Raw genomic sequence first — 26535 nt, 5'->3', positions numbered from 1 at the left:
CAGCAGCTTCTCAAATCGGCTGTCTCTGATTGGTGCGGGTCTCCGATGTGATCCTTCGCCTCCCTTCACTGCTCCGCTTGCGCCTTCACTGCTCCGCTTGCGCGCCTTCACTGCTCCGCTTGCGCGCCTTCACTGCTCCGCTTGCGCGCCTTCACTGCTCCGCTTGCGCGCCTTCACTGCTCCGCTTGCGCGCCTTCACTGCTCCGCTCCGCCGTTCTCTTGCTTTTGAATATGAAGGGCACATCTACTTGAGTCACGTAATGCCGGCTTTCCTTTATTCTTCACCTTTTTTATCAGGCCTGACCAGGAGCTTGTGAGAGTGCAGCCTCGCACTCCGGCAGCCATTTTGGATTCTCCAGAATATAATTTTTAACAAAATACACTCTCACCAAATCTTCTGGGAAACTAGGATTGCTGAACCTGTGGGTGTCTGGCAAAGACAACTCTGAAACAGAAGGGTGGAGGTGGGGAGGAGTCAAGAGAAAGAAATTCATATCCAGCTCATGCTGCATCTCTCTCTGAATTGCAGTTACTTCCTCATTTATTTTTCTTGCATTTGATTGTACCTCCAGCTTTCTATATTCGAGCTGAATTTCCGTTTTTTGCTAGCTCTAGAATCAGCTCTGCTGACATATCACAGTGTCAATTGTAACTGGGAGGTTAGGAGGTTTAGAGGTGGATCAATAATCATATAAACCTCCACATCACCTTCCTCACTTCTTGGAAATGAGGAATAAGAGTTCAACTTTTCCCTTCATCATTATTCAGATAAATTCTGGTAGTTAGTAGTTATAGGCCTACCAACAGCAGTTTTTAAATCAACAAAGTTTGGATCAGTTCACTTTTCTTTCCTTGTCTACTAAGGCTTCTCTTTACACATCTTTTAGTTTATCTACTGCCTTATAGTGTTCCATTGTTACAGTGATTTAGTTCACAGTATAGTAACCAGCCTTGTGGATGGATTCCTTGGACACCAGTATGCTAGGGAGAATTCTCAAAAATGTGCGAATTCCCTTCACCTTAGAGACCCCCAGCAACTTTGCTGGATTTTGAGGACTTGATTCTTTACCTGGAAAGAGTGAGCGCCTTTTTTCTCCCACTCTTTCATGTATTTTGATATGTTTTACCTCTGTGTTTTATTTTGTTATGCAGTTTAAACAACTCCACAGGCATGATCTTTTCATTTGTTTCACACAGCACCCTCAGTGCAGTGGCACAGGGAAGCCTTTCAGGCTTTCCCAAGGTTTAAATATCTTATCTGAGATCAACTACTGTTTCCCAGAGTAAGTAAGGTGAAATTGACTTTACTAGGAGTTTACGTTCCTAGACCCAGCACACCCTATCTTACAATAGAGTGCTGGAGGGGTTACTAAGTATCTCCTGTATCTACATACTCATGTAGCAGTCAAATGCTACCCTTTCCTCTCAGAATGGCTGGTGGCAGTGGTTTTACAACGAACTACCATGATTTTTCCCGACCGCGAAATATTCGTAGCTCCGATAACGTTAAATCGCGGGAGCCATGTTTTTCAAGATGGCGTCTGGGCCCCCTCTGTAAAAACAGGTCCCGGTCTTTTTTCACAATTTCTTTGTGGAAAGGTCCTTCTAGAGTTTGTATCTGCGCGCCAAACCAGTTTTGGTGTTTGTTCATTTGCCTTTGGCGGGCTTCAGGAGTGAAGACCGCCTCTGGTGCCCGAGTGTCTGGTGTGGGCAGGAAGTGAGGGAGGTGTCCGAAACTCCCTGTGCTTAGTCTCCTAGGAGACCCAAATGCACTCTGTGGTGATTGGCTGGCTGACTGTCCAGCGAGGACAGCCACCCTGCTGGGTGAGTGACAGCTAGGCTGGAATGAATGGGAGAGAACTGAATAAAAGGCGAGTCTCTTGGCTTGGAAGGCAGCGTCGACCACTGGAAGAAAGAACCGAAGACGAGCTTGAAGAGGACGGCTGCTGCAACTCCTGGACTGTTGGTTTGCCCGGTGAAGCCCTGCTGCAGGTCCGAATCGCCAAGTTCATCTCGACAGAGAAGCCCTGCAAGGATGACTTCTCCCCTAGTTGGTGGGACCAATCAACTCAACATTAAGCCACCTCGATACCTATATCAGAGCTGGTTGCATTTTCCTCAAGAGTACTGCAGGAAACCGTATAACCAGGGAGAGGGACACCAGATTGTGTGCGTTACTAATAGCCACCGGAATTGAAGTTTTCCAGTTGCAAGCTTTTTCTTTTTTTTTTACCAGTCCCAGTGCAGGAGACCCCTGACGTCCTCCCTCTTGTCCCCACGACTGAGGCACAGGAACGACGAGATCTGCAGGAACTGCCAGGAGCAGAAGTCATCAGCTGCATCTTTTTCTTAATTGTAAGGTACTGGGAAATCAGACAGAGTACTTATCTCTTGCGGTGAAAGTGCTTGAAACTTTTGCAACTCGCAGGCCTAATCAGCTTGTGACCCAACATGATTCTTCTTTTTACAAACTACTTCTGAGAACTTGTGCAGAGACGCTTCCCTTGGACTACCAGAACCGCTTTATCCTATCCAAAACGCTAGCCCATTGACTTTGGCTTAGGCTATTGAATTGACTCTTCTGGTGAACTCAGAATATCTGCACCGTCTAAGAATAATTGTAACCTTTCATGTTCTAATAACCTTTGCCTTTTACTCCTCTTGGAAATTCTGAAATAGTTTTGAAGTATATTTGTGCCTTTTTATATAATTGCTGCCTCCTATTGAATGTTTTATAACTGACAGATAAATAAATGAATAAGTATTTATTAAAGAAACCTTAAGTGTAAGTTTATTTGGACAACTGTGATTGTAGACCTCTGTGTAACATTACTGCTCGCAGTCCCCTCTTGAGATAAGTCTCGCTGCTCAGCCCCGCTTCCAAAACTGTGTAGTACAGACTTATACCAAAGGTAGCAGGCGCCCCTCCCTCGAAAGAACACTGCATGATAACCTGTTCACGTGTATGGGGTTGCTGTTGGTACTCTTGTTCAGAAAGGAATTGCCATAGCATTTCGGTGCTGGACTGCCCATGTGGGCGCGACAAAGACTTATGTGCAAATGGATATTCCCCATCTGTGAAAGGTACAGTGAGCAAAAAATAGATGGCTGCAAACTCAGTGGTTAATAACCACTGAACAGGTTATCCTGCCGTGTTCTTTTCGAGAGAGGGGCGCCTGCTACCTTTTTTGTATTTATTCCAAAGGTTGGTTTGCTTACCCCTGTAGTCATAGTTGTGTGTAGTGTTCCCAAAGGGTACTGCATACAAACTTTGCCTAACACAGTACAACATGGAGTAAATGTAATCCAAATCTACTCAATCCCACCAGCTGTAACACCAGTGTTGGGGGTGTTTTCATAAAGTCCACTTGAGGTAAGACTTTTAAAGCTATTCCTTGTCCTAGAGGTCCCCAAATCTTAGAGGTCTGTACTAACCCAAGGATGTTAGTCGCCTTGCAGAGCAGCCAGGCTTATCATAGGAGGAAGATGTGAGCTGTAGGCAAGTACACTGAACCAAGTAAATGCAATAGTCCAAAGAAACTCTTACAAAGTAAATGTTATATTGAACATAGTCTTTTATTATTATGTACACAAGGAAGGTAGATAAATACTTGGCTTGCTTGCCAACACACATATGAATTCTCAACTTTTCTAAGGCCATTGCTTCAATGGTAGTTGCTCGTGGGTACTATTGTGAGTTTGACACGAATGACCGTTCTACCGTATTATCAGTACGACCGCACACAGACAAAGATATACAGTAATTGTATTTAGTTAGTAAAACTACACAAGATAGTCTTTTAGGAAAGAAAAGGGTTGGTTATTCCCACAGCAGCAGAGTTTAAGAGACATATTTCAGGCAATCTAACGCTTTGAAAGTCCAATCCCTAACTATATGGAAAGGTCAGTGCAGGAGTGGATTTAAAGTATTAAACAGCAGCAGAACAGCAAAGGTTGCTCAGAAAACTTTGCCTCTAGAATAAATGAAAGCAACGAGGGGGACCCTGCGAAAGGGCTCGCTAAAGGGTCTCAAACTGGCAAGCTGAGGTCCTAGTTAGTGGGCACCTCTTCGTGCACTCCAGAGCGATTTCTTGGTTCAAGGCAAGTTATACCTTTTGCCCCAAAGTACCTTGGGTTTGAAGAAATGCTCATAGCGGGGTTCTCATTTGAGCACCCAGTCTCCTGATTCCTCGGTCTGGTGGCGAAAGGAAAGGCTCTGAATGGGATGTTTCAGTAGCAGTCTCGAGAGAGGACCCATGGCATGGATTTATTCATCCTCCTTGGTCGGCCCGCCGTTTTTTGTTGACTTTTTATCAGCACCAACCATGGACTATATTTGCCCCAGTTGATCTTCTCATCTGAAGTCCTGCACTCTGGTGAGGGGACTTGGAGGAGTCAGTGCCTTTTGGAGGTCCAACTGCAGCTCGCAAAAGGTCTGGACGGATTTGGCCTTGCAAAGACATTTCACTGCAGATGGGTCGCAGGTATCCTGGTATTCGGTCTGCAGCTCTGGAGAGGCACCGCACCTTGGGAGATGGCTCAACCTGGAGTTGGTTTTAGGGCAGGTTGGTACCACGAGTCAAAGGGAAGGAGTCTTCTTCAGAGCTCCTCTGTCGAGTAGAAAGCGGGGCCAGGATAGCAGTGGTCGCTTCAGTAATTGGAAGGGACTTGTAAAGGCTGGAGGGGGGTCATCTCTACTTCTGCCCTCTATAAGATAGGTTGAAGAGACAGAACACCCCAGCCAGGGCTCCCAATTTGGTAGCAATGGACACGCAACCAGGCTTAAGCTTTCAGGAGGTGATGCAGACTGGTTCTTAAGTACAGTGAATTCCCAAAGCCCCCACAAAGGAATGTCCACACACTGTTAGGTGATAACATCCGCCTATTTATATAAAATAAAGCTGCTACCAAAGCATATACATATAAATAACACTTTGTACTTGGAAATACTTATTCAAAGAATGGCAAATATGTACACCTCCACTTTGTATCCCCCCACCAACCTGAGCAACCTGTAAGGGAAAAGTTGGGGAGTAAGTTACCTTGTCATTTACAGCCCTTTCCAATAATGTTCAATGACGTTCTGCTTTCTTTTGAAAGGTTGTTCCAAGCCAAAGTGCCTGGGAGCCACAACAGAACCAGATCCAAGACAAATCTGGGACCCCTGGGTGACTCCTGAGGCTGGAAGATGCTCTTCCTCATCACAGTACCTTTTGGTGCTTTGGCAGGCGAAGTGGCAGAGTTTCTTGGTTTCACTCGATTCCCTCAGAGGATGGGCCCCCCCCCCCTTGGAAGAGGCAGCCACTGGGATGCTGAGTCCACGAGAAAGTCTTTCTGAAGTGCCGCAGTTTTAATCTTCGCGGTTTTCTCCTTTTGGTTGACGTTTTCTCTGGCTGTAGAAGTCCTGTGAAGATGAAACTTGCTGTGGGCTCCTTAAAGGCTTGGCAGATGAGAGTAAGACCCCTGGGAACCCTCGAACGACTTCTGGCGGCAACAGGTGCATAGGTCATCTTTTGGTGTCAGGTTTTGAAATATCACGGTTTTCTGACTTCCATTTCTTTGGGGCTGCAGCTGCAGTACAGACCTCTCTATGGCATCTGATGACATGGACGTGACCACTGGAGTGGACCTTGAACTCTCACCATGTCTGGACCCTCGGGATGTCTTCGTTTGCTTCTGGTGTCAGGAAACCCACTGATTGGACCTTCCTCAGCACTCAGCGACTCTGGACTCTTTCCAGTGGGAAAAAGGGGTCTGTGGTGACGGCAAGGATGTCCTTTCAAATCTTCGTAGACAGTTTGGAACTTCCACAGTTCTGGGTGTCCAGCTGCTGTATGCCAGGGTACCCCACCTCTTCTGGGCGGTAGACAGTAATGGCTTCCAGCGGTACAAAACACACCTTCGGATTCTGGGCAAAACCTATGGACTTCTTCGACTCAATGTCCGGGCACTCCTCTTTAGGATTCACGAAGACCCCTTGTCTGGATGGCAGGCACACAGGACTGGATTCCAGGGTACTTCCGATGAAGAGTAGCAGTTTTGCAAAATGGTCCCTCGTAGCTCGGGGGAGTGGTCTCCTTTGAAGGTCCTCCCTGGATCAGTCCTTGGACGAACATGGCAGCTTTTGGATTACTCTAAGACATGCAGCAATAGACTTCTCCAGATGGGCTTCAAAGAACAGCTCCTTCTTGCTTCAGCTTCTGTTCCCTAATTCCTTTCAACCTTAAAGATCCCCAGCTCTTTTGCTGGACTTGGGCTTGTGTTTTTTTTTCCTCCTGAATGGGATCTTTTTCTCACTCAAGTATTTTTCCAGCGTGGGATTTTTGTGTTTTACTGTTTAATGGAGTCTGACAATCTCAATAGGCATCTGCTTTTTGTATAGTGACACACAGCACCTTTTCTTGGGTGAAAGGTCGTTCCCAAGAATAGTAAGATGGTCCCTGTCCTACTTTTCTCTTTGTGGGACCAGCACACACCACCCTATGTGGAAAAACGGGGGGTGGGTGGGGTTACCTAGTAATTCCTTATGCCACTTCTCAAAGAATTTTTTTTGCTACACTAGCCTACTTTAAATGGCTGGTGGCAGTGGTTTCATTTTACTACCAGTGTGCATCTTTACTGCAGGCTGAATCCTCGGCTGCAGTACAGCATCCATGGGTATCTATTTTCACAAAATGCCCCCTGTCAGGCTCCAGTATGTTTGGAAAGGCAAGAAGTGAGGGAGGGTCCTGAAACGTCCCTGTCCATTGTCTCTAGTTATGCCTGATTGAAACCAGTCCTGATTGGCCAGCTGGCGGTCCTGACAAAACTGCCACCCTGCTGTGTGATTGACAGCATAGGCTGTGAATTAAGGAGAAATTGCATAAAAAAGCAAGGTTTTTGGGACTAGAGGCAGAGTCAACACTGGAGAGGAACATCCGAAGAAGACGTGACGAGACACCAGCAGATTCCATTTGGCGAATCCCCGAACTTGCTGTGCCTCTCCAGAGCTGCAGAAGCCCAATGCCAGGGGTCCTGTGACCATTGTCAAGTGCTTTGTCTGACTCAGAGTGATTTGCCCACAGCTGAAAGTGCCGTGGGCAAATCGTTCGCAATGGAAAGGTGAGAACTACCAAAAGTTTGCACCTTTCTCATGCGAACACACATACATTCTCACACACACAACACACCCATAACACCCCCCTCCCACCCCCCCACCCACACCCCCAACATAAACAAACCCCACTTACCTTCATCTTCTCGCTGGTTCCCTGCTGCGCCAGTTCCCTTTCACTTCTATGATTGGGAACCAGCGCTGCAGGGTCCTTTTTCTTTTTTTATTTTTTTTTGTAACGGAAGGCTTAGGGGGTGTCCCCTCGCTCCGCTCACTACACCATGAAGTATAGTGAGTGGGGCGATGCAGGGGTGCACCCGCGCAGCCCCTGTTTTTTTTTCTCCAATGCTACCACCAAAGGTTCGAACTTTTGGTGTTTGAACCTTTGGTGGTAGCATTTTTAGAACTTTTTGTCAATGCGACTATTCTTTTTAAGTAATTTTGACCTAAACCAATTTCTTACAAAGTCTGAATCCGTCCAAATCTTCGTGGGCATCCAGAGGACCCTGCAGAAGCAGGAAATCTTGATCCAGAGTCCCTCACCAGAGTCCAGGACCGAGGGAACAAGCTTCTTCAACCAGAGTTTTCGTTCATCTGCCACCGAGGAAACGGCGCCCAAACACAGAAGTGTCGTTGAAACAAAGGAAATCCATTGCTGGGGAGTCCCTCTCTAGAGTACTGCTGCAGGAGCCCACCAGACGTCCTCCCTTTCATAAACACGACCAAGATTCAGGAACAAGGATCTCCCAAGCTGTAGCAAGGTGGAATCCAGCTGGAAAATTTTTCTACGAATCACAGGTACTGTGGGGCTTGGGGTTTGTACCTTTTTAGCCATAGGTTGTCTTGTGAAGTACGTTTTTGAGTTGATCCCAACTCACCTGCACTGGCCTAACTGCTTGTGCTCTCTACAAAGTAGCTCACTTGAGTTACAGTGATGCCTTCTGAATTTAATAGCTTTGTCAAGTCTTTACGAAGAAATGCATTAGAACTATTGACTTTGTCCATTGACTTTGGCTGTACTAGCTCCCTAAAGGCACTCGTCTGAATCTACTGACTTTGGCAGTACTTGTTCCCTCATAGGTTATAATTGTGGACACTATTATTGCTGGGATAAAAGTTTGTGTTCCTCACTTTAGGAGATTGTAATTGTTTTACAAACTATTGAAAGTATGTACTGAGTCTTATTCGAACCTTTCCTTCCTTAACTCAATAATTAAATTGGTAACTGAAAAAAGTGCTATACTGAAGTCACTCTGTGTGCTGGAATATGTTGGCATAAGAAAAGTATTTAACAACTTTTATTGTCTTTTACCAAAGGGAATCCAAACTTTGATTGAATGCTACTAGTAGATAAAGCTTTTTAAAGAATGCTTATTTAAACCTTGTCTATATATTAAATATGTATATATAACTTTAAGTGTGTAAGTGTTACTTGGCTACTTGTACTTATTGATTTCAATTGTACAGCTCACATTACCCCTCTTAAGATTAGCCTGGCTGCTCAGTCACACCAACAACATGTGTAGTACAGGCCTATATTAGGTGGGGTAACCAAATACCAAGCAGATAAGTCTTGTGTGGTCCTCACCAGTTGCACTGCACCAATTTTTACCTAACCGGTTCGACTTCAACTTCTGAACAAATTGGTAAGTTAGAGGCACCCCAGATAGACTTTTATTTTTTTGTAACGCTCTGTAACACAGCCCTTGGGCATGGTAGCACAGACAAGATGGACAACAGTAATCTATATGAAATATCAGCAAGAGTCAGATTTCAGGGTAAGGTGGATATCCGTTCACTCTGGCTAAGCCAGGCTCAGTTAGCCAATCACACAGAAGGGCATTCATGCAGGCAGCCAGCCAATCAGGGTCACAGTCATTCAGGACATTCACCCCACCAAGACCCCCCGAACAAAGAATGTGAATTGGGTCAAGTGCCCAGCCTTTCAGTACACTACACTGTATTGATGTCACTTTCAGTCGGGGCTTTCTCATTCTTTGTGTGGCACACACAGAAACCAGACTCAAACGACTAGAGCTCACTAGCTCTTGGTGTCTTCCTTGATATTTCTCCACAACTCCTTCCGTCTCATTTACTTTTACTGGCTGCTCACTGAGGCCTACGGGCGAGTTGTGTCTTAGAAGAGATAATTAACATTAAGTACACAGAATGTGAGTTGACACCCAACTGTATTCACACAGGTCTCACCCCTACGGTGTACCCACGACACAGCCCATGCATGAGAAGTCTTCAGTCAGTCTGACAGGAGGCAGCACCACAGCCATATATGGTATTGCTACCCAACAGCCATTCAGGAGGAAAGAGAACAGAGTCAGGGCTTTGCTTGAGTTTGGGAAACAAGGTAAAAGGCAATAGAAACCAAGCGGTGTTGGGCAAGATTGTATGCAGTACCCTTTGGGTGCACTACAAAAACCCTGACCTCCTGGCAATAGGAACCCAACCTTTGTACTACACAGGTTGGTAGCGTATTGAGCAGCCAGGCTTATCTCAAGAGGGGTCAATGTGAGCTGTAGGGAAGTTACACAGATTCACAGTGACGGGTATTTAAATACACACTTACACACAAGGTTTCTTGAATAAACAATTATTAATTTATCAGTCAGTTAGAATAAGCCTTCAGAAGGGAGCAATATAGAAGCAACACACAAACTTCAAAACAACACACTCTTAGTTTCTAAATAGGTAAAGACCCTTTTGGGATGGCCCACAGTCACAACCTACACCCTCAGGTGACTTCAATAGCTAGGGTGACATTAATATCTTACTGTTGAATTTAGAATACTCTTGGAACTTGGTCAAAGGAAAAGGTTATTAGAACCAACAAGAGTTAAGCAGGCAAATACTTTTGGATCCCCCTAAACAGAGTCATTCAGTATAACAGGTTAAGCCAAAGTCAATGGGCAAAAGTCTTACATGGGCTCAAGCACTTCTGGTGGGTAAGTAGATAAGTATTTGCACAATGTTTTAGAAGTCTTTGAAGAAAAGAAGAATCAGCGTAGGACCACAAGTTGTTTAGGCTTGTGAATAGTAGAAGATGCAAGCAACTCTACAGTAAGAGGTAATTTCTCTCAGACTTTACAGTACATTTAGATTGAATAAAAAGTGCAGCAGATGCTGTTCCTGTGCAGCTCTGCTGATCTCACTGTTCCTGGGCCTCAGTCATGGGGACAAGATGGAGGACTTCTGGGGACTCCTGCACTGCCATGGGACGGTCACCGCTCACAACCGGCAATCTTCAAAGTGGCGTTTCAGTGTTTCAACTCCTCGTAAATACCGCAAATAGCAACACTGCGGTTTATGGCTGTCGTGATGGACTTTCCTTGCTTCTGAGGTCCCGCACTCTGTTGAGGGGGCTCAGGCTCGGTCAGTCCAGAGGGATCTTCCTGGAGCTCTTAGCCGACTTAAAAGCAACGCACAATATCTGGCGTGCCTCTCCCTGGCGTTTCGGTTTCCAGCAGCAACTCTGTTGAAATGCAACCAGTTCCGAGAGAATGTCCAGGTGGCTTATTTTGGAGTTGATTGGTCCCACCAACTCCAAGGGGAGAAGTCGTCCTTGCAGGGGCTTCTCTGTCGATATGAATTTGGAGTTTCAGGACAGCAGCAGGGCTTCACCTGGCAAACCAACGGTCCAGGAGTTGCAGCAGGCATCCTTTTCAAGTTAATTTCCTTCGTCCAGTGGTCGACTGCCTTCCAAGCCAAAAGCCTCGCCTTTTTATTCAGTTCTCTCCCATTTATTCCAGCCTAGCTGTCAGTCACCCAGCAGGGTGGCTGTCCTTGCTGGACAGTCAGCCGGCCAATCACTACAGGCTGCATTTGGGTCTCCTAGGAGACTAAGCACACAGAGTTTTCGGGACTCTCCCTCACTTCATGCCCCCACCAGACACCCTGGAGCCAGAGGCTGGCTTCACTTGTGAATCCCACCAAAGGCAAAGCTATCAAAGGGACCAAACCTGGTATGGCGCGCAGAGTAAATCTCAAGAAGGACCTTTCCACAAAGAAATGGCAGAAAAAAAAGACCAGGGCCATTTTGGCAAAATGGCACCCTTGGGTGCTTTACTGCAGTCCGCGGTAAATGGACACCACAGTAGTTAAAGTGGTTCAAGTAAACCACTGCCACAGCCATTCAGTGAGGAAAGGGTAACATACAATTGTTACATGAGCAGCTAGAAAAAGGGGATAGTAAGTAACCCCTCCAGCACCCTATTGTAAGATAGTGTGTGCTGGGTCTAGAAAGTTACAAATGTAAGTAAAATCTATTTCACTTTACTGCTCTGGGAAACAGTAGTTTATGCCAGAGAAGGTATTTAAACCTTTGGGAAATCTGGAAGACTTCCTTGTGCCACTGCACCGAAGGTGCTGTGTGACACAATGTAAAAGATAATGCCTATGGAGTTTGTCAGACTCCACAACCAAAAGAAGCACAGGGTTCAAAATCGCATTAAAATACATGAGTGGGAAAAAAGTCTCGCTCTCCAGGTAAAACAAATCAAGTTCTCAAAATCCAGCAAAGTTGCTAGGAGTCTCTAGGGTGGAGGGAATTAGCACATTTCTGAGAATTCTCCCTAACAAGTGGCCACAGGGGCCATCTTGCCTTTGTGTTCCTATGTTGCCCATTCATTCCTATGCCAAGTCGGCATGTAGCTGCCACTAGCCCAGATCCTGCTCTATGGGTAACACACAGGTACCCAAACACTCATGGATGTACCCCAACCCATGGGTGCCATAAGGGTATCCCATGGGTGCTCACCAAAAGATAACATGATGAGCTGCACTGCCAGAGGTCCAGGCTGGACCTCAGTGATAGAAAACATAAGGATAAAATACACAAATTCTAGTGCAAGGACTAAGAAGCCCTGTCCCTCCATAAGGCATTTCCAGCATCAACGGCCTGCAGGCGTCTCTGGTCACCTTCAGCTTCGGTTACTTCATTTCCAGTGGTCTACTTGCCTTTCACCTCAGGAACGTTACCTTTTTATTCAGTTTCCTCACACTTCTCTGCAAACTCTCTCAGCACTTTACAGAAAGCGGCGAGTGGCTGTGCAATCAGGACAGCCAACTCCCCATTGGGAACTGGTTCCCTTCAGGCACTCTGGCAGACAAAGGGCAGGGGGAGTGAATCATTTTTCCCCCACTTCCTGTCTGCCCCAACACACTGGAGCCTAGGCGTGGACACCCAAGGGTTCCCGTAAAAGACAAGACACACACACACACACTAACCTCCCCCTCCCAGAATGGTAGAAGAAGGGCTAACAAAGAATAACCACACTAGTAATGGTGAAAAATGAAGCGAGGCCCTAAGTACTTGGGTGCCCCTATTGTGCACTACCGGGCATAGCATGCAGTATAAAAATCACACAATAGTTGGTAGAAGACGTCCACTGCCACCATCCATAACTAGCTAGAAGATTGTCTGGGACTAAAAAGTCACAGGAGTAGAGCAAAGGGAGATACTAGGTATCCCTTTGGCACTGCACTGAAGGTGGTGTGTGCCAATCTCTCAAACTAGAGTTTTGGGAGAGATACCAAGTATCTAAGAACTGTAGTTACTTGAAGATACAGAACTGCCCATAAGGAGCTATGTGCTGCAGTAGTAGTAAAAACAGATGCCTTTAAGAGCTATGAAGCCGGCAGACTCCATAGTACAGGTAGAAGAGATTTTCCAAAAGACAGAGCTCATTAGAATTAATGAGTTGAAAAAGGCTCCACTCATTCAGGATTGAAAGAAAAAGGTCCAGAAGTCAAGCAACAAAAAGTGCTGGAGGTCTCACTAGGAGAGGGGATGAAGCATAACAATGATACATCTTCCTAAAGAGCACACATGAAGGATCTTTGAGTCAGCGAGCACAGTCCAGACTCCATGTCAACATTTTGCCACTGAGGGCAATCAGGCTGTTGCTGATGGCCTTCTTACCCTCAATACGGGGGTGAAAGTGTCTTGATGATGGACAACACAGTGGCCATGCACTACCTCAATAAGAGATGGGCCTACGGTCACTGCCTCTGTGCAGAAAGGCAATGCAGCTCCAGTTCTGGGCACTACAAGAAGGAATTTCTCTTCTGGCAGTTAATTTAGCTGGAGAAGAAAATATGGCGGAGTGTGCTCTGAGCAGGCAGAGCATGATCTCTCACGAGTGGGAGTTGGCTCGGGAAGTCCTTATGGAGATGTTCGCCCTTTGGGGAACCCCTTAAGTGGATCTGTTAATCTGTGTCAACAGGAAGTGTGATCATGGAAATTTCTTGGAGAACTGAAGAGGAGCTCTAGGGGACGTGTTCGTAGTGGACGGAGTTTCCACTTCTATATGCTTTTTCAGTCCCCTGTCATTCCTCATGTCATCAGGTTGAGGAAGTTTGGGAAAACCATTTTCCACTTTGCTTCGAATTGGACCTGGACGACGTGGTACCCGGATCTTCTAGAGATGGTCATCTGCCCTCCAATAAGTCTACCCCCAAAGTGAGGACCTACTCTCGCAAGAGGGAAGTCTCCTTCATCCATAGATCAGGAGACTCAATCTTCATGTATGGTGTCAGAGAGTGAGATATACAAGGATAGGGGCCTTCCAGAAGGCGTGATGGAGGTGTTGCTTTCGGCTAGAAGACCAGCAACTAAATGCCTATACCGCTGCCATTGGAACAAGTTTCACAGCTGGTACAGTGAGAAGAAAGTTGACCCTTTTACATGCAAACTTCCTACTGTTTTCTTTTTTTTCATACTCCATTTAACTCCTTCAGAGTTGCAAGTGGCCACAATCAAGGGGTACTCAGCGGCACTGTCAATCTTTAAGACCTCTCCTGATGAGGGATCATACTTTAAGTTGCTGATTGTCATTACATTTCTTAAGGGACTAACACATTTGTTCAAACCTAGTCCTTTTATTGTATCAACATGGGACTTCAACCTAGTATTGAAGTACCTTATCGGAGCTCCTTTCGAGCCTTTACCTAGTGTCCATTGAGGATGCTTGCATTCAAGGTTGTCTTCTTATCTATCACGTCTGCCCACAGGGTAAGCAAACTGCAGGCCCTGGCTTCAAACCCACCTTTTATGTTCTTTTTCAAGGACAATGTGTTAGGACTTTTTTTCTGAAGTCCAAGTAAGGGCTTAGTAAAACCATTCAACTGAGGCAGTACAAGTCTCCACTCTTAGTATGAGGCTGTACCACCGGAGTTCAGGGTAGCCAGGTTTTATTTTTGGATGGAGAGAAGGCTGTAGAATCAGTACAAATAAATCGTTATTTTCAATTTTATGGTTAGATATACATCTAGCCAAAAGGCTTTGTATAACACATAGACAAACAACATTAATACAATACACATAAAAGCATTTACATTTCCAATATATATAATTCAATACATTTTAAAATTGCCACAATCTGCAAGTAAAATACAACAATAAAATATATCGGATTAATACAATTTCCTCTCATAAAAATTATCCACTGTTCAGATATATTGGACATCACAATTCCATTATTGTAAGATTTAAAACACTCAGTTCTCAGTTCGTTTAGGCTTTCACAACGCATCAGGTGATAAAGTGACTCTACAACATTGACTCCACAAAGACAGTTTCTTAAGGTGTGCGGAATTCCCATGCTCCGACCTTTTGTCTCTAGACCTTCTGTAGTGTTAAATTTCATCATTAAATAGGATCGAAAGGTATCTGCACTTGGATAGGCTAAAATATATTTAGGAGGCGTATATCGATTTAGATACACATCCAAATACGCACCACTAAAACATTTTGATGTCAAGTTTACAATATTTTGTTCATGCCAAAAGTCATGCACTTTTCTTTTTAGTGTCATTTTGAAGGCTAACAACGACATGGTTCCGGGGGCACACCCCAATGACCATGTGTGATGCAGTCTTTGTATGGTACCAATTGTACCAATCAGCACATTCCATTCAAGACTAAGATACGCTTTTACAGATGGGGTAAAGATAGTGTCGGTGGATAATGTCACTGCTTTTTCATAGGACAACACACATTGACAAATATATGCATACCAAAAGCCTTTGATAAACTCCAGGTATGGGTATTCAACACTAACATTTGGGGGCAAACGAAAACATTTTCTAACTAGTTTGGATTCAAGAACAACAATGCGTTTGACAAACTTATGGCCCCATATTTCCACAGCATAAAGTAGCATCGATCTAATTTTCGCCAGATAGATATTAAGTACTGCAATAGCAGAGAAACAACAATTTCTGCCTATGAAGATGCTCAAGGCGTTAGTGGCAACAGTACAGCGGCTTTTGATTGCAGACCACTGGTTATCCCAATTCAACCGTTCATCAACAATATTACCTAGATATTTGTATAATTTCACTTGTTCCGCTTTTTTGAGGGCCAGGTTCCAAGAATATTTCTTCAATTTACGTTTCTTTGAAAAGACCATAATTTTGCTTTTGTCTGTTGATTGTCAATCCATTTTCAGAAGAGTAGGCGACCAGGGAGTCGAGCATATGCTGGAGACCTGCTGGGGTATAATCTAATATCAGCAGGCCGTCGGCATAGGCAAGCCAACCACTAGTTACACCATTAACCCTCACAGGGTTAGTCTTTGATATTTGAAATGCATTAGTCATGTCTGACAGATAAAGGTTGAATAGAATAGCATCGATCATACAACCTTGCTTCACACCACAGCTAGTAGCCATACATTTTGAGAGTTTACCAGCTGTATTGAGCCTTATACGGGCAGAGGTCGCAGAGTGTAACAGCATCAACATCTTAAGAAAACCTTGTGGGATCCCCCATGAATTACGTTTTTTCCATAATCGATTTCTAAGAATGGTATCAAATGCGGCAGAAAAATCTATATATGCGCAATATACGTCAAGGTTACGTTTGCTCCAGGCGTGCTCAATCGCAGATGTTAATAGCAACAGATTATGTGTAGTGCTAGATTTATCGCGAGGGTAGAATGTTATATGTACTAATCCATTCATTTAATTCCTGGAGCAATACCTTGGTAAATATCTTAGATGATACATCAAGCATTGCCAGCATTCTAAAATTTGCCGGGTTGTCCCATGCACCTTTCTTATGTACCGTTAATATATGGCTTGTTTGCCATAAAGGAGGAATTTCACCCAACTTCCCTATTTGTTTGAATAACAGCATTAGTGCAGCCCCCCCATAATTCTGGCTGTTTTTTAATGACTAAATTACAGACCCCATCTTGTCCTGCTGCCTGTGAATTCTTGAGATTTTCAATGATCTTAATAATATCAAGCTCAGATGCTTTACAGTCCCACCAGACTTCTGGCAATGAAATACTATTTTCCGAAGGATCCGCTTTACCCAATGTGCCGCTGATGTAAAGGGCCCCTGTTTCTTCAGTGATACAATTAATTGTTAGAGCACGTTTTTTGTGTTTGCTAATCAGGTGCCAAATACCTTGATTGTTATTTGACAGCGCCAACAATGCGATTTTTTTTTCTCCATAATTTAGTTTCGCATTCACGTTTGTGCAATTTAAGCCACTGTTTATAATTTATAGTTATACAAATGGTCCAAAGAAACACTCTATTGTACAAATAAATAGTTTATTTAAATACAAGTAAAGCCCAGATAAATCTTGGGGTAACTAAGTACTATTACAGATCATATAAACACATTATAGAAAAACAGAACACTATGCTTGAAGGTACACAGACCAAAGCATATAACCTAATTTGGAACACCCAACAGTAGTTCTAGGAAAGTCAAAACCAATAGTTCCTTTTAGATTACTTACAGTAATACAAGGTAGTACACCCTAGCTTTTGTACCATGACACTCAACAAGAAATCATATAGTAAGTTAACTGGACAATATACTTTTCAGAATAGTGGAACACTTATTCTAGAAACAGTAAAAACCTATAACTCTGATTCAGGATAAGTTATTCAATGGTCGTTGTGCCTTGGGGTGTAATCTTCAGTTAGTTGCTTTTCAGTTCACAGACTAAGGGAAGCAACAACTCACTTATTTTAGGATAAAGGTTATACTCAAGGTAGGTAAAACCTATTTACTTGCGTAAGGAGCTACCAGCAACCTAAATGGTAAGTATGACCTAGGCAGACTTATTGTGCACAGACTAACAGCAAGTCAGGGGAAGCAAGACACAACAGGAATAATGAAGTGAAACCAACAGAGTACGTTTTGGGAAGAGGGAACCCAATTCCCAGGTGTGGACGTTAACCCATATACTTTCTGTTAGAATGGTGACAGTTTAAGGAAAGTAAGACTTTAGTGTCAGAAACCAGAGGGTGCCTTGCGTACTGATCCCCAGGGATTTGTCATCCAGGTGGCCAGGGCACAGGCCATTGCTGTTGGTTCCAGTTCCTGGGGGTGGACCACTGCGGGAGGATCACCTGGATGAGGGATCCTCGGGAAGTAGGGTAGGGGCATCCAAGGGTGAGACACAGTATCCCCTTTCCTTTCAAACCTCTCATCCATCCTACTGTGCAAGATTTACTGACTTTCCAAACCCCCCAGGTGCTCCTTTGCATGTAAACGCTGGCGAGGAAGAGGGATCAGGAGATTACTGAAAGAAAACTGACTCCTTCCTTTTGACAGCAGACTGTTCCAGTAATGAGGCCAGGCAAAGGCAGGCCTCCCTTTACAACTATGTACACCTAAATCGAATTCCAATCTTAACTTTATTCGGCTGGGAAGGCCATCAAAGTACATCCTAATAAAAAACAATTCTAATACAGAATTGCATTCAACATTTCAAAAAAAGCAAAAACGGTAAAGCCGTACACATTGCCGCCCCCTCCATGAGTGCCCATGAACAGGACTGGAAAGCAAAAGTCACGAGCCACCGAGCCATTGCCTCTGGACACTCCCAGTGCGCCTCGGCCCTAGTGCAGTCAAGTTTGCTCTTGAAAGAGGCCTGTTACTGGAGGGGTCTACTGTGGAACACAGAGGCGTGGACCTACTAACTGTAATGCCGCTTCTCCTTGACCGCCCGTGCCCCTTACATCTTTCCCAGACATCCATTGCCGTGTGGGGATCCCCAAAGACCACTTTGACAATATCAGTGTTGGCTGGAGAATTAGACAGTCTGGTACACCCCAGCAAGGAGTCACTGGATACAAACCCACATTCGCCTACTGCCCGGAACCAATGAAGGCATTTGTTCTGGAGGGCATCGCTTGGTTGTCTAATGGCAGTATGTAGTTTTGGAACACCATGGAGCTGCTACAGCCTTCTGGTTTTTGGGGCTCAGACCGAGACCTCCCTTGCCAGAGGGTAAGGGCACATTTCTTCAAAGGCCTAGACAGACTATAAACATTTTATATATATATTTATATATATATATATATATTTCTGATGTTTGTTAATCTTCTTAGAATCACATGCTGTGCATAGGTCCGACATCCAGTGGTCACTGCGGAGTATTGCATTTTGTTTTTCGTAGTCGAAAAGGGGACGTCGACAACACGTGTCTGAAACACTATCCCTATAGTGACGTGCGTTGTACCCACAATCCCTCACGCGTCGAGGTCCCTCAGATTGTTTTTTTTCCACCCAGCTACTGGTCGCCTTTATGCGGAGCTCCTCGAGAGACATTGCCAAATAGTTTCTTCGACCTTTGGTCGTTTGTTATTAATATCAATAACGTAGATCCCTCCCTCGACGCAGAGCCGTTTCTCCGCCGAGCAAGATCTTCGACAGAAGGACGAACGGAGGAGATCCTTCGGCGCTGCCGAACACGTGGCCTGGCCTCACCGGCCATACACAGTAGGGAGAGTGGGGCTTTGTGGTCTTTCTTTAAGAATGCCTTTCTCTTTCCCCTCCCTCTCTTTCGAGGTTGTAGTCACACCTATTACCCTCAGCTATGGAGACGAGGCCATTTAGGTTTTGCCCGCTTTGCAAGGGTAAATATACCTGGAAGGATAAGCACAAATGGTGCAACCGTTGCTTACCCCTCGATCACCAGGAGGACGACTGTGCGGCCTGTAAATTACTAAAGCCCAAAACTCTAAAGGACCGCAGGGTCAAAAGGTGGGCGGCCTACGCCATGTCTAGGCCTGACTCCTCGCCCGCTGCCGCCGAGTGTGACGAGGACAGTGACTACACGGCCCCCGTAACGGAGGCTGTAGACCTCTCAAAGGAGCGTTCACGCTCCTCGTCGTCCGTCCCCGGCCCCGACAAGCCCGGCTCACGCCCATCTTATGGGGAAGAACACCCCGGCGACAAGGATGCACACAGAAAAACACAAAAGCACACACCCCCAGGCACACATTCGTCGAAGACGAAGACAGCCATAGCGCCAACGGGGACGCCGGGCCCACTGACGTCTTCCACCGACCGTAAGGGTCGTCAGCCCTCCCCGCCACCGCGACAGGCGACTGGGCACTCTAAAAATAAGGGCGCTAACACCAAAATTTCCGGCGACGCGCATCGCAAGAGCGCTCACGTTGCCACCAAGGACTCGACGACCAAGGACTCGACGACCAAGGACTCGACGACCAAGGACTCGACGACCAAGGACTCGACGACCAAGGACTCGACGACCAAGGACTCGCGCGCATAGCATCCAAGGACGGCCAAAGACGTACGGCGAGTGAAACGCCGAAAACCGCTCACAAGGCCAAAGATACGCCAAAGACGCCGGAAAACAGATCAGGCCAGTTCCTGACGCCGTCAGAAGGCCCTAGCCAGCAAGAAGGCTACTCAGAAGGCGAAGGCTCTCTTTCTTCGACGTTATGGGACAGAACCAGACAATTACAGGAGGAAGAAACCCCCTTTTCTTTCCCAGACCGTCCTGGCCGACCTCAGTGGACCTTTGAAAAGGGTCCAGACCTGTATGGACAAACTAGATAGGTTCATGTCCATTCCAGAAGACAGGGCACCCACGAGACCAAGGGAGGCACCCCTTGAGAGTCCAAGGGCTAAATACCAGAAGTTTTATAACCCCATACAGGAGGACATAAACTCTTACAATCCCACTGAGGAAGACACCTTTTCCAAGAGGAAGATGAGTTCACCTATGTTGAGGACCAACAAGAAGAGGAAGGTTTTCACGAGGAAACTAACCTATGTGAGGAAGGATTCCAGGAAGACACAGGTGAGGGCGACCAAAATCCCTGGCAGTCACCGGCTAGGTCGACTGACACAGGCAGTAGCAGTATAGTCATCAGGTCTACTGAAACTACACCAGTCAGGAACCCTTCGCATGTCGATCAACCCACCTTCAATGCACTGCTGAAGAAGGCAGCAGCACATTTCGAAATCGAAACTGGGGACGTCACCCCAGACACGGATTTTGTGGAGAGGATTATGAAAGAAAACCCCCCCCCCCACTAGCCAGGTTATACCTATCCTCGCCTCAGTTAAGAGAGGTATTACACCTTCTCTTTCCACGCCTGCATTGGTGAGAGGGGTCAATCCGAGGATTGAGAAACTGTTCTCTCCCTCTCAATCAGACCCATTATATATTAAGGGTCACTCAATCCCGGACTCCCTGGTCGTGACCAACACCAGGAAAAGGGCAGGAGTCCCACTATCTACTAGCGAGGCACCCCCAGATAAAGAGGGGAAGAAGCTGTATGCCCTAGCCAAGAGAATCACCACCTCTGCAGCATTCTCTACCAGAATCGCCAATAATAATACCCTATTGGCAAGCTACGCCGATGCTCAATGGGCGAAGCTCAGAGCGGACATCAAAGAAGCTCCCGAACCCCTAAGGACTTGTTTAATGGCTACAGTTAACGAGGGCTCTCTGGTCAATCAAAGCATCGTCAAGAATACCCTCGATGCAGCAGAGACGGCTGGCCGCACTTTGGTACAAGGAATTTTACTGAAGCGTCATGTCTGGCTTCGCAATTCCGGATTTAAGGCGGAAACACAAGCGTCCCTTATTAATAAACCCATAGAGGAGTCCAACCTCTTTGGGAGAGCAGTGGATGACGCGCTGGAGAACGCGAAGAAAGAATTTGATACAATAAAGACCTTAGACCAAATCTCTAAACCTCCTAATAGGCGGGGATTTGGTAATAAACGCTTTTTTCGTGGTCAACGCCAGCAACAAAATCAACAGTACTCTGCCAGCAACTACCAGATTAATAGCGGCCAGTACAATCAGAGGGGTCAATGTCGTGGCAAGGGAAGAGGCCGGGTTTCCACCCCAGAGGCTCCCAAGCCAACAACACCACCAAGTGACGCTAAGATTCGTGTCCCCTCCCATGCAACGCCGGTCGGGGGCCGGTTAACATCCTTTCTTCCAGCATGGGAGGGAATAACATCAGACCGCTGGGTACTTTCCACAGTAGCCCGCGGCTACTGTATAGAGTTAAACAGTTCCCCAACATGCAGACCCCCGAGGGGACGCCGCATGACACCAGAACACCTCGCCATCCTTCTCCAAGAAGTGGACCAACTGCTGGAAAAAGGAGCCATAGAGGTCGTGCCTCTATCTCAGGTAATGGAAGGTATTTATTCAGTGTACTTCCTTGTACCCAAAAAGGATCTAACCATGCGCCCTGTATTAGATCTGCGCCCAGCGAACAAGTTTGTCAAACCCCAGAAATTTCGTATGGTGACCTTACAGGAAGTGATCCCACTGCTATCACAGGGAGATTACATGACAACACTGGACATGAAAGATGCATACTTTCATATTTTAATGTTGCCAGCGCACAGAAAATACCTCAGGTTCATGATAGAGGACAAACACTACCAGTTCAGAGTGCTACCCTTCGGCATAGCATCTGCACCAAGGGTATTCACGAAAGTACTGGCAGTGGCAGCGGCCCACCTGCGCAGGTTATCCATCCCAGTATACCCTTACCTCGACGACTGGCTCATAACAGGGGATTCTTACGAGACATGCTTTTCAAACACCCAAAAGACTGTAGACCTTTTGTTCCAACTGGGCTTCTCCATCAACGAGAAGAAGTCCAGCTTAGACCCCAGCCAAGTCAAACAATTCCTAGGGGCTCTAATTCGAACAAAGGACGGCGTCGTCTTCCCCTCCAACGAGAGGGTCCAAAACATGCTGTTTCAGATCCCCCAATATGTGGCAGGTCGAGAGGTGACGGTGCGCAAAGCGATGCGATTGCTAGGAATGATGGGGTCGTGTATTTATTTGGTACCTCACGCGCGCCTGCGCCCAATGGAAGAGTGGCTCAACAGCCAGTGGTGTCAGGCCAGCGGACAATGGGACGATCTAGTGGTGGTCTCGCAAGCCTTGGTTCTCTCACTACGGTGGTGGACAAAGGAAAACCTGATAATATGGAAACCCTTTGCCACACCCGCGGTGGAGGCCACTCTAACCACGGACGCATCCCTCACAGGATGGGGGGCTCACCTATCCCATCAGACTGCTCACGGAGTGTGGACCCTGAACGTAGCATCCAAGCACATAAACCTACTGGAGCTACTGGCGGTGTTCAAAGCACTAAAAGCCTTCCAGGGACACCTACAAGGGAAGACAGTGATGGTCCTTACAGATAGCACCACAGCCATGTACTACATCAACAAGCAGGGGGGCACCCACTCTCCAGGATTGTCCAAGCTGTCCCAGAATATATGGAAGTGGGCTCTCAGACACATGTTCCTACTGTCACAACACGTACCAGGGGAACTCAATCTGCTAGCAGACAAACTCAGCAGAGACTTCCCCCTGCCCGAAGAGTACGAATGGCAATTGCACGAAGACATCGTCTTAGACGTCTTCACGCAATGGGGATTCCCGGAAATAGACATGTTCGCAACTCTGGAGAACTCACAATGCCAAAGTTACGCCTCCAGGTACCCCCAAAACCAGTCCAAGGGGGAACGGTCTGTCGATTCAATGGTCAGGGAAATTTGTTTACGCCTTTCCCCCGACTCCCCTTCTCAACAAAGTGGTGCACAAGATGCACCAGGAGCAGGTTACCATGATACTAGTGGCCCCAGTGTGGGCCCGGCAGCCATGGTTCGCTCACCTGATGGAGAGGTCCCTATCTCCCCCAGTGAAACTTCCCTGCCCGTACAACATGCTCTCACAGGACAAGGGCAGGACACTGCATCCATGCCCTCAGACCATGAACTTAGCAGCCTGGCTCCTGAGATCATAGAATTTGGACATCTACAACTCCCGCAGAGATGTATAGACATCCTCAGGGAAGCCAGAAAACCTAATACTCACCACTGCTATTCTAGCAAATGGAAAAGATTTGTCATCTGGTGTAGAGGTAAGAGCATCAACCTGGTTGACTGCTCTCCCACAAACATTGTTCTGTACTTGACCCATTTACTGGATTCAGGTCTAGTGTTCAATTCCATTAAAGTCCACCTGGTGGCACTGTCTGCATACACCACTTCCCAACTTAGTGTCGTGGTGGAAGATACCAGTTATCAAGGCCTTCATGGAGGTGGTAAAGAGAATACACCCTCCGATAGCTAACCCAGCTCCCGGATGGGACTTAAATGTGGTACTTTCTAGACTCATGGGCCCTCCTTTTGAACCCATGCACAAGGCAACTCTTAAAGACCTCCCTCTTAAGACTGCTTTCCTAATAGCTATCACCTCCATTAGGAGAGTAAGTGAACTACAGGCTCTTTCTGTTCTAGACCCCTTCGTAACAGTTCACAAGGATAAGGTGGTTCTACGCACACACCCAAGGTTTGCACCAAAATTCATCTAGAAATTCCATGTAAACCAGTCAATAGAACTACCAACGTTCTTTCAAAACCCTTCCAGCTTGGGAAAAAAAAAGTCTGCATACACTAGATGTACGCAGAGCGGTCATGTTCTACATGGAAAGAACCAGACCACTGAGAAAGACTAATCAGTTCTTTGTCTCGGTGGCAGCAGGAAGAGAAGGAGATGCAGTTTCAAAGTCCACTATATCTAGATGGATTGTTCAATGCATCACTCTCTGTTACACTCTTGCTAAGAGAGAACTACCCTTCAAGCCAAGAGCACATTCCACTCGAGGCACTGGGGCTTCCATAGCGTTCATTGCAAATATTCCCCTTGAGTCCATCTGCAAAGCGGCTACCTGGAGTTCTGTGCACACCTTTACAAAACACTACTGTCTAGATGCACACTCTAGATCTGACTCCCAGGTGGGACAGGCAGTATTAAGACCTTTTCTCTACTGTTCCTTCTCATAACCCACCGCCAACTCCGGGTACTGCTCGCTAGTCTATGCACAGCATGTGATTCTAAGCAGATTAACAAACATCAGAAGACAATGCATTACTTACCGTAAAAGCATTTCTGAAGGTTGTATCTGCTTAGATTCACATGCGCCCACCCTTCCTCCCTGCTCGGATGGAAGGAACATAGACATCTTTCTACATCTCTCTCTTTTCTGTACTCACTCACGTATAGAAGGCTCCCTCAGGGCAGAAAAAATACAAACAGAGGGACCTCGACGCGTGAGGGATTGTGGGTACAACGCACGTCACTATAGGGATAGTGTTACAGACACGCCTTGTCGATGTCCCCTTTTCGACTACGAAAAACAAAATGCAATACTCCGCAGTGACCACTGGATGTCGGACCTATGCACAGCATGTGAATCTAAGCAGATACAACCATCAGAAATGCTTTTACAGTAAGTAATGCATTGTCATATATATATATATATATATATATATATATTACAAAAGGTGAAATTTGTCAAACTAGGTTGTATATTTATACCCTAAATACTGAGAAATGTATACATTTGTAAACTGAAAACTGGATGCGCGGGACCCCTCTCCACTCAAGCTAGATGCCCCTTTCTCGGGGTTATCATTTAATTAGCCATTTTGTGTGTTATACAACTTTATTGGTTTTTCAGAAAAAATGTGGGTATTCAAATTTTATGCAACGACAACTGATGTTGATGAGAATATATTAGCATTGTTTATTTTTAAACCTCAGAAATAGTGTTTTACTTGATTTTTCAGTTTACAAATGTATACATTTCTCAGTATTTAGGGTATAAATATACAACCTAGTTTGACAAATTTCACCTTTTGTAATATATAGATCTGTTTATAGTCTGTCTAGGCCTTTGAAGAAGAGGTGTCTGTCCTCGAAACACGTCGCAATTTGAAAGCAGACTACTGGCAACATTTTTCAATTTGTTTCATTTCTGTAATAATATTGTGATTGTTTTTGTCTTTGTATCTAATTTGCAATCTAAAACAAAATGTATACACTTGTGTTTTTCAAAACTTGCTATGTTTGATAATCTTTATTTACATTCATAAATGACTGTCTTTAGGCCATAGTAGTTGGTTTATCCAACACATAACAGTGTGCAGGGGACTGGAGGGTTCAAAGTTTGAATCTTCTCCTTCTTTATTTGTGGAGGTCTTGTGCCAGGATCTCAGTTCCTCCCCCGCACCTTAAATTAAATTGAGAATATTACCTACTATCTTCAAAAGTTCACCACATTAGGAGTGCACCAATTTCGGAATCTTGTTTGTAAAGGGGCCAGTGCCAGAGAAGAGCCCAGAGGTGGGGTCGACTTCGAGATACCCAGGGAGGTCCTCTCAAATCAGTTAGCCAAGGTGTCCAGAAGGTTGGCAGTGGCCACAGGGTCAATACCTCCCCTCCAGGGATTAGCAGGTTTACAGGGGACGCATGTTCATCCGGAAAGGGGGATGCCAGATCAGTCGCAGAGCCACTGGTGTTCCCTGAGGGCCGTGGTGGAGCCCCTACCTGTGAGTTATAAGCACAGGGTAGCTTGGAGGTAGGCCCCCCCAGCCCCTCTGGATCTCCCTCTTTGCCGTAAACAGCGGCCGAAGCTGGGGCTGTTTGCAAAGTTCCAAAGGGAGCAAAACAACCCCCCAGGGGATGGCATGCAACTTTACCTAAGATTTCAGCCTCTTGACCTGAATCGGTGAGAATCTTTCCAGGTCCCAGTGGACGCCCCATCCCTTTGCGCCTCACTGCCAAGATCTTCAGTTGAGATTTGGGTTCAAGCTCTTTGAGAGTTTGTAGGCTGGACAAGAGGACGGATTTAGACAGGAAGAGTGGGGAGAACGGTGAAGAAAGTTGGGGGTCCATTGATATAATGGGTTTGCAGCTTGAAGCTCCCCATCTGCCCTTTTATCCAAAGTTGATGCAGCCTGTTGGGGGCTCCCCTTCACCCCACCGCCCCTCCAAACAAGCCCCCTTTTCTGTTCCTGCACACCTTACTTAAAGTCCAGCCTAGCAGGTCAGCGGGAACACCATGCAGAGCCGCCAACACCACACGCCCTTGTCCCGTGGACTTCACCCTGCGGGCCGGTGTGGGACCAGAAGAAGCCAAGGGGGCATGGCCAAAGTCTGGCGGGGTAAGTATGGAGGCCCTCCTGGGCCAGTTCAGTGAAGGAAGAGTAGTGGGAGCAGGACCCAACACCCCAGGACCTCTCCCAGGAAGTAGAAAAGGTAGAAAACAAAGGCAAAATTTGAGCAAGTCTGGGAGGCTGGAAGGTGCCGGGAAGCTGG

The 26535-nt window shown here is 46.1% G+C and overlaps 1 protein-coding gene across 5 annotated transcripts in view; it reads left to right on the top strand.

Moving 5' to 3' along the window:
- TRIM33 (tripartite motif containing 33) overlaps positions 1-26535 on the top strand; it is a 1358766-nt gene that overhangs the window by 952724 nt on the left and 379507 nt on the right. The window lies entirely within an intron of this gene.

The sequence above is a fragment of the Ambystoma mexicanum genome, chromosome 13, assembly GCF_040938575.1.
Source record: "Ambystoma mexicanum isolate Mex_15411 chromosome 13, UKY_AmexF1_1, whole genome shotgun sequence".
NCBI lineage: Eukaryota > Metazoa > Chordata > Amphibia > Caudata > Ambystomatidae > Ambystoma > Ambystoma mexicanum.
Note: the sequence above shows the minus strand (reverse complement) of the source record. Positions and strands in the feature narration are given on the sequence as shown.